The sequence below is a fragment of the Sinocyclocheilus anshuiensis genome, unplaced genomic scaffold (assembly GCF_001515605.1).
Source record: "Sinocyclocheilus anshuiensis isolate Anshui unplaced genomic scaffold, SAMN03320099.WGS_v1.1 scaffold544, whole genome shotgun sequence".
Taxonomy (NCBI): domain Eukaryota; kingdom Metazoa; phylum Chordata; class Actinopteri; order Cypriniformes; family Cyprinidae; genus Sinocyclocheilus; species Sinocyclocheilus anshuiensis.
The window spans coordinates 671290-680861 of NW_015555763.1; positions in this window are offsets into that span (position 1 = coordinate 671290).

Below are 9572 nucleotides of genomic sequence, written 5' to 3' on the forward strand. Positions count from 1 at the left end.
TCTTCGGACCTGTGGTTGAGGGATTCGCCGAGCGCTTCACTGCTGCACAGAAGTCGTCCCAGGCCATGCGACACTTCCTTCCCAAGCACTCCAGCTCTACGGTTGCTTCTAGTCCAAAATCAGTGCAGACTCAGCAGCCCCCGAAGCCCGCACCTCCAGCCACCCAGGCGGCTCCCAAGCCTGAGCCTCGCCAGTGCTCCCGCTCTGCCAGACGCTATCCATTTCCAAAGCGTCAGGGACCCCAGCCCAAGTTAGCGCTGGACCCGGCGCCTCAGGCGTCCTCCTGATCTGTGGGAAAGGAAGAGGAGGGGGCCAAGTCTCGCTACGGCCGGACCTCCCACCAAGCAGCCTCTGTTATGGCTCCAAGCACCCAGTTCTGGGTGCCGACGGCAGTGTGTTTGTGAACACTGGGCACATTCAAAAAGCGCCCACACTACCAGCCGCTGTTATAGCTGAAAGAATAAAACACAAACACTTTCAAAAAGAGAGCATATTTCCTCTTCCGCTTACCACAGGTGTCGGGTCCCCACAAGGCGATCCTCCACCCGAATTAATCCAACCCCTTGCCACACGGGCCGAGGCCTGGCAGGCCATCCCCGGAGTGTCAGACTGGGTTTTGGGGATAATAAAACGAGGTTTCACTCTTCAGTTAGCTCGAAGACCCCCGCGCTTCCGCGGCATGGTTCCCACCTTGGTTCAGAGCAAGGATGCTCAAATCCTGCGCTCCAAGGTGATGAATTTACTGTCGAAAGGAGCCATAGAAATGATTCCCCCAGGTCAGAGCGAGTCAGGCTTTTACAGCCGTTACTTCCTCGTCCCCAAAAAGGGTGTCAGTCTTCGACCCATTCTCGATCTCAGATGCCTGAACCGTGCCCTTATGAAACGGCCGTTTAGGATGATTACTTTGAAACAGATCCTCTCGCAAGTATGCCCAGGGGACTGGTTCTTTTCTCTGGATCTGAAAGATGCGTACTTTCACATCCAGATAGCCCCCCATCACAGACAATTCTTGAAATTCGCCTTTGAGGGAGTGGCATATCAATACACGGTCCTTCCATTTGGACTGTCCCTAGCTCCTCGCACTTTTACGAAGTGCATGGACGCGGCTCTTTCTCCTCTGAGACAGATGGGAATCTGTGTTCTGAATTACCGTGATGACTGGATCATGTTAGCCCAGTCGGATGACGAGCTACTATCTCACAGATCGTTTCTCCTCAGCCACTTGGAATGCCAGGGGTCAGGGTCAATTTTGCCAAGAGCATTCTGTCTCCCAGCCAGCGGATATTGTTCCTGGGAGCAGTTTTCGACTCGGCCCAAATGAGGGCGACAGTCGTGCCAGAACGTGCTCTGGCTACCCAGCAGCTCGCGGCCTCTTTCAAAATAGTAGTCTCTCGCCCCCTCAAGGCATTTCAAAAGATGCTAGGTCTTATGGCCTCCACGTCTCCAGTACTACAGCTGGGCCTGTTCCGTATGTGGCCCCTTCAGTACTGGCTGAAATTGCCAGTTCAATCCCACACCTGGTGTCATGGACGCCTTCATATCAAGGTGAACCGGGCCTGTGTGGCAGCCCTGGCCCCTTGGAAAGACTCTCATTGGATGGAATGGGGTGTGACCCTGGGAATTGTCTGCAGAAGGAATGTAGTCTCGACAGACGCTTCCAACATGGGTTGGGGAGCGCTGTGCGACGGCAAACCTGCCTTCGGCCCCTGGTCGCAAGAGGAAAGACGACTACACATCAACTGCCTGGAGATGCTGGCAGTGTGTTTAGGCCTCCGCACCTTCTTGCCAGACCTAAGGGGACACCATGTCCTAGTCCGATCGGATAGCATGACGGTCGGCTCGGGTACATAACTCATATGATAACTCATTCGGCACTTCCCCCCTCGGAGGAGGAAGACCAGGAGTTAAAAGTACTCTCCCCAGTCAGGGCATTGAGAATCTATATAAAGCGTTCCGCCCCAATCAGGCAGTCGGAACAACTCTTTATATGCTTTGGTGGCAGCACCAGAGGCCTTCCGGTCACTAAGCAGAGACTCTCCAAATGGGTAGTTGATGCTATTGCGCTAGCTTACTCCTCCTTGGGCCTACACTGCCCCGTGGTAGTAAGAGCCCATTCGACTAGAGGCATGGCCTCGTCTTGGGCTTGGTCTAGTGGTGTGTCCATTGCAGAAATCTGTGCGGCCGCCGTCCACATTCACCAGGTTCTATAATCTGGACGTCCCGACCTTGCAGGCCTCAGGGCAGAACCAGTCTCAGGCTTTGCCTACCTGCGCTCTTGGTCCTCAAGGAGTGCCGAGGCTGTAGGTTTTATTCCTGGAACGTTTACTTATGGCTGGGCTGACCTCTATGAGTTTAGCCCTAGTGCCTCCTGCAGGGTTCCCTGCAAAATTACTTGTTCCTCTGAGCCCCTTGTGGTGCTTAAGGCAAGTATGAGTCGTTCCTCTAAGCATAACACGGCAGGATTGTACTGGTTCCCCATAGCGTCTTAGCAGATGCAGTACGAGTAAAGTATCGATAGGGAACGTACTCGGTTACAAATGTAACCTCGGTTCCCTGAGATACAGGAACAAATACTGCATACTTAGCTGTGCTATACAGCTGCACGACTCAGTCGTCGCTTCAGTCGAAGTAACCTGAGAATCCTATGGCAACATGCTTATATGCTTATATAGCCAGATGGCCCCGCCCATATTGGCGGGGTCTGACGGGCTTCATTGCCGTAGGCTCGTGCAGCTCCGCTGCCGAGCCATTGGTTCGTTTTTAGTTTACTGCATGAAACAATGGCCGCACAGTTACACTGCGTTATTGAAAAAGCTTCAGTCATCGGAGAAAAAGGAGTTTTCCCCATAGCGAGGTTACGTTTGTAACCGAGTAAGTTTTTTATGTTTACCTAGAGCTTATAGGGGAGGCCTATACGGGAGTTGTCACATTTTTTATTCTTTTTTTTTTTTGGTAGGTCTTATCAATTCTACCAAGGAAAAAGTATCGTTCATTTAACATGCAGCCTTTTGTGACAACCTGCCCTGGTAACAGCCTATGGTATTTGTCACAATGGGAACCTGCCATTGCATAGCATATTATAGACTATTTACAGGTTGTCAGTTCAGTTTAAACAATAAGCCAATTCTAAAGCTCAAAATGATTCAGTATATAGTTAGGCCAACAAATACTGTAATTATTTAAAACAAATGTGACAACCATCCCAATTCCCAATATACATAAGAACTCGGTTCAACCTTTAATTTAAAATCATGTACTTTAACATGTATGTATATTGCCCCCTATAGGTCTTGTAAGATAAACAGTAAAACAACCACACACAACCACAAATCTAGAAGAAAATCTGAATACAGTGCACAAAAATGCCCCTTCCCACTCAGTTACAATAAGCATCATTAAGCTGTTTTGTAGCATTTGTTGAATATGCAATGCAACACACATTCAAAGAAATATTATCCAACTACATACTATGAAAATGTCAACTGTGCTACAAGTATGTGCTCAAACATTCTCATTCTAAACCAGATCTTATATGCAAGAGAATTAAGTAGCAGGTCTACTTTATGCAGCACATGCTTGACACAGCACAAACAGCGCCACTAAGCCTCCCACGTGTGGCCTTTATCTCCTCCCTGCAGACCAATCTGTCATCAGACTCTTTCTTACCGGTCAACAGATCCTGCTCTTATCCACTAGAACTAGCTGCGGTGATCCTCTACATCTACTATCACATAATAAGTGATTCAGATCAGTCATAATTCAGTGCTTGCTATAACACCAGCCATGTCGACCCGTATCTAAACATGCAGTGCACAGTTCAGCCTACACATTCAGCCACTGATCCTAAAATCCACTGATCTTCTTTCAGCCATTAACTCATTAATCTTGGCTAATGCTAGTTCCCTGTCCAAAGCCTTAATCCCTGCTGACCACTTTGCCATATTTGATATAATTGACAACTTTGCAAAACAGCAGTTTTGCTATGTTTGTGTGATTAGTTATGTCTGTTCGTTGTCACGTCAGCACCATATGTTTGGTTTTGACTGAACGCCAAAGCAGCTGTCCATACACAGCCATGCCTGATGATTCCAGTTTTTCCAGGCGTTCTGAGACTTGTTTATAGCAGAAAGTTTCTTGGGAGCTTTTTACAGTATAAAACTGCTGAGTCAGTGAGCTTGGTTAGATAACTGATGTATTTCTAGTGCCATGCTATACTTAAAGATTGTCACTAATAACTGGTCTGCTCAAGTCTGCAGTAGATTAAATGTCAAGTAATTTCTAGCACTAAAGTGAATTGTAAAAATAGCTGTTTCTTCACCTACTATACACTACTGTTCAAAGGTTTGAGGTTGTTTAAGAAAAGAAATCTCTTATGCTGCATTTATTTGATCGAAAATACATTAAAAACAGTAATATTGTGAAATATTACTACAGTTTAAAATAACCGTTTTCTACTGTAATATATTTTAAAATGTAATTTATTCCTGTGATGGTAAAGCTGAGTTTTCATCACCCATTACGCCAGTCTTGAGTTTCACATGATACTTCAGAAATCATTCTAATTGCTCATTTGCTGCTCAAGAAACATTTCTTCTTATTATCGATGTTGAAAACAGTTGTGCTGCTTAATATTTTTTGTGGAATTTATGATACTTTTTTTCAGGATTCTTTTATGAATAGAATGTTCAAAAGAACAACTTTATTTGAAATAAAAATCATTTGTGACATCATAAATGTATTTAATGTCACTTCTACTCAATTTAACACATCCTTTCTGGATGTAAGTATTCATTTCTTTTTAAAAGTAGTGTAATTTTGAGTGGTCATCATTGGATAAAGCTAATTTTTGCATCCAGATGATACAGCATCTCCCAGCAGGAGCTAACAGGATCATGCTAACGAGCCAACCCTTGACCTTTTGTGATCTGATTTGACACTGTGAGTCAAAGCCATGTCTTCCATTATTGTCCTCAACACTTCCTTATAGTCTTAGACACTTACATGACCACAACAATATGAACAAAAAGGCCACAATCAAACATCCTATCGTCTGTGAATTGTAGTAGTTGCTATGTTTACATATTTTTATAAAACATATTATTGATTGTGTTTGCATGTACGGTTTTAATTTTGGGTTTATTAATGTTCCATGTTTCTGCTTTTTTTTGTAAGGGAACAGCTAAGTTTGATTGTCAGGTTTATTTCTTGTACTACTACCATGCATCCATAAATAGCATGTGCACACAGTTAAATAATAGTAATACATTATAGCACATGTTCTGATTAGTTAGCATCACCAAGGAATCCCACTTAGAAAAGTCACAGGGGTCTTGCTGAAATATTTTTGCTTTGTGTAAAGCAAGCAGACCCAATTAAAGGGGTCAAATCATACTTTTTTCAAATTTTTTCTCACAAGGTTAGAATATATATTTTTTATTTTATTAAAAAAATATGTTTTGCATTTAATTATTTTATTTATTATTTATTATTTTGTATTAATTATGACAAAAACAGTCATAATTGAAATTAGTTAAGGTGTTAGTTTGGATAATTGCTCTTCTTTTACTGGATAGTTTAAAGTTTTAAAAGTTGCAGTATGTTTACTTATAGTATATAATTTCCTTATTTTATCTCAAAACAATTCCATGGTATGAGGAACCTGAACTCATGAATGCAAAAACGTTTGTCGTGTTTCTAGACGTGTGAACGTGTCTCATATATCCAGCAAAACTATTATCCCCTCTCTGGATGCGTGTATGTGGTTTGTCGTCAGTAATCTTAGAGAGCAAGCAAGCAGAGACACTTCTGAAATGACTCATTCAAGAGCAGAATGCATGTAAACAGATTTAATCTTAAAGGAATAGTTCATCCAAAAATAAAATTTGGTCATTATTTTCTCGCCATTTTATCATTCCAAACCTGTTATTCTTTTTGGAGAATGGAAAATGCAGCTCGTTTCCATACAATGACTAACTGTCCATTTTTTGGAGCTTGGCAGCTCCAAACAATAACTTCATAGCATTTGTTAAATGGATAAGAGCTGCATTAAGATTCGTTAAAATTCCTTTTCTGTTTTGCAGAGATAAAACAAATAAAATAAAACTGGTTTGGAACAACATGAGGGTGAGTAAATAATGACAGAATTTTAGTTTTTGGGTGAAAAATTCCTTTAATCATCAGCTTTGTCTTGCTAACAGCTACAGTTATAGAGATTCACTGTGGTGCTGATGGAATAAACCTTTTCTATGTTGAGGCTTATGAACAATCTTCAGAGTGAAAGCCTCTGTGACGGAGGAAGGATTGAGCGGTTTAAAGAAGAAGTATGTGGTTATTGTTTATATATAGGTTTACAAATTCATACATTTTTATACCCATCTATCTTTTTTGAAAGCTCATAGTCCTTTGTGAAAACCCCGAAATCCTTAGTAAAACATGCCTTTACTTGAAGAGTAATTTCACAGAATCTTCAGACAACATAAGCTGTCGATTTGACACCACAGTGGAAAAAGATTTACCATTGCTTGAGGGCTTATACCACACAAATGACTTTCTACAAGTGTGGCATACTGTAAACGAGGCTTTTTATATAGAACTCAACCATGACAGTTTATTTAAAAATGTCCTGGATTTTCACATTTTAGTTTTGAAGTTAATATTATATTATGGTAAGAGACTCCACACCATTTTGTCAAGCTGTCTTTGTGTGCATTTTGTCAATACTAAAAATGTATCTGATGGCACATTCATTTCTGAAATGTAGGAATTTTATTAAGCAAATTTACTCAATTTATCATATAAGTCAAAACCACTGTGTGATTTTTAGATTCATTTTGCAGTTGTACTTTCAAAGCTCACACTGGTACTTTGTCATCTGTTAATATTTCTCTTTGATGTTTAAGTTTGACGGCCTAAATAAAAGAGGGAATTCCTTTTGATAATTTATTAATGATGGTGTATGTACTGAGAGACTGAGCTCCAGTCTGATGGGATATCCTTATGACGCTAACAGCGAAAATAGTATAGCAACTTACTATCCACAGCACCTGGCAAACAATAATCAATAAGAATGTCTCTTACCTTCATCAGACCTGGTGGGAAATTATCTGCTAATTACGTCCTCACGATATTCACTCTGTAAAAACAAAAACAAAACATTAAAAAGTGTACATTCATGCAAATTAAATTCAAGAAACCTTATGGCGATGAAAAACCACTGGTTCAGTTTGTATTGCAAATAAATATTACTCTTCTGTTCTATTAATTTCTCTACAAGCAGGTAAAAAACAACTCAGGAAGTGACAACAATACCTTTGCTAAGGATTTTGAAAGCTCACAAGGATTTCGAAAGCTTTACGATGACATTAGCTAAGAGCATTAATGTCATTACACACTCTTTGCCTTGCCAAAAGCTGTAATGATAACTAATAGACATAGACATTTTTCTGACACTTTTGTAACCTTTTTTTAAACTCTGTGCTCAGTGTGCTGAGATTACTTAAGATACATAATGCAAACATAAAGTTGGCAGGTGTTAAATCACTACCTGAAGAATCACACGTACATGAGAATGTGGAGCCAAAATCAATATATTTTGATTGCAGGTGTCTGGAGCGAGACTCCAGATCTCCAAATTCCATCCCCGCCACTATTGAGATAACACATTATCATGTCTTTGTTAGCCAACACAATGTGATGAACTCATGTAAATATGTGACACATGCTGTGGTGAGTGATACTGGAGTTTCTGAAGAGAAATCCATTACTATCTACGCTTTTTTTGTACTGCTACTGTGTTTCAGTTTTAAAAGTTCCAAACTGATCACAGCTTGAGAAATGTCTGAATTCTTTATGAAAAATCCTGTAATTTGTATTTCAATCAAAACATACACAAAACAAATGGCAGTTTTAAGTATTTCAGAACATATCAATTGTTTTAATCCACACAATATTAATATAGTGGAAAATCTCAGGAGTGTGAATCAAATGATTCAAATAATTCACACTCGGTTCACACTTCATTTTACATTCTGCTACCAAAGTATAATATACCAATAAGCTAAGTTTGAGCTAAGTTTGTTTTTCATCGGAACAGATTTAGAGAAATCTAGCCTTACATCACTTGCTCTCCAATGGATCCTCTGCAGTGAATGGGTGCCGTCAGAATGAGAGTCCAAACCGCTGATAAAAACATTATAATAATCCACAAGTAATCCACACAATCTAATCTCTGACTCTCATTGTGGTGGCACCCATTCACTGCAGAGGATCCATTGGAGAGCAAGTGATGTAATGCTAAATTCCTCCAAATCTGTTCCGATGAAGAAACAAACTCATCTACAGATTGGATGACCTAAGGGTGAGTACATTTTCAGCAAATTTTCACTTTTGGGTGAACTATTCCTTTAAAGGGTTAAATCGTTTTAAGATGACATCAGGAGCATGCAGACACCACAAGACAAAAAAATGTGTATGGTTATTTAGCGAGACTAATAAGTCTCTTGTGCTACAGCTAAATCTTTTAAGAAAGACAGCAATAGTGAAGGCTGAAATCACTCTGTGTGAGTAAATTGACGCTTCCCTCGTGCAGACATTTAGGTCATCTGTGCACAACTCCCTAGAAGTCATCAGAGAAAAGACACTTCAAGCAATCATGTGATGAAAAGCCTCATGCAGTCTGTGCAGCAAATTCCTCAGTGATGTCCAAAAGCTGATTCATTCTTCAAGACTTTGGACTACAGATGAGCATCTTTTGCTCAGTTAGAATAAATATTTACTTGAAAACATATGGATGTTGACGAGAGGAAAGGACAGAGATGAGAAGGCTAACTTAATGGAGGCTGTCAGGAAAATTGTTTTATTGTTTGTGTAGGTAATCAGCATCAAAATAGAGAAGGTTTACCAAAAGAGAAATATGTGCACTCACACTGCCTTCTACATCAAAATATGACAGGGAAAACCGCTTTTGTGGACTTAAAATAAGATGAGAGGTTATAACAGCACAAAATATAAGTTCAAATTTTTTCATGGGATTTATTTTACCAACTGTCAAGAGACTCTGAACTCAATCTGTAAAGATAAAACTTAAGGTTACTTTGAATTTATACTACATACCACTCATAAATTATGTCTTGGAAGAGTTTCCTTGCAGCCGAGGAGAGGCTGAAAATGATTCATTAGATTTGAACCAGCTCCTGGTGGTGTGGCTCTGAAAGTTTATATACAGTGGGTACGGAAAGTATTCAGACCCCCTTAAATTTTTCACTCTTTGTTATATTGCAGCCATTTGCTAGCAAATGGCTGCAATATAACAAAGAGTGAAAAATTTAAGGGGGTGTGAATACTTTCCGTACCCACTGTAAGGCAAAATAATTCCACAATGCGAAGAAGACACATGAAATACTTTACCCTCCAGAATGTGTTGCTTTATACAGTTGGTAGATGCACTGCTGCACTGCACTCATTGTACAAATCTCTGCTTGTCTGTGTGTAACTTAAGGAGCTCTAGGAGGACATAACAGTTTTTTACAAATAGAAATTCCAACATCTGTGGGAGTTTTTTTTTTTTTTTTTTT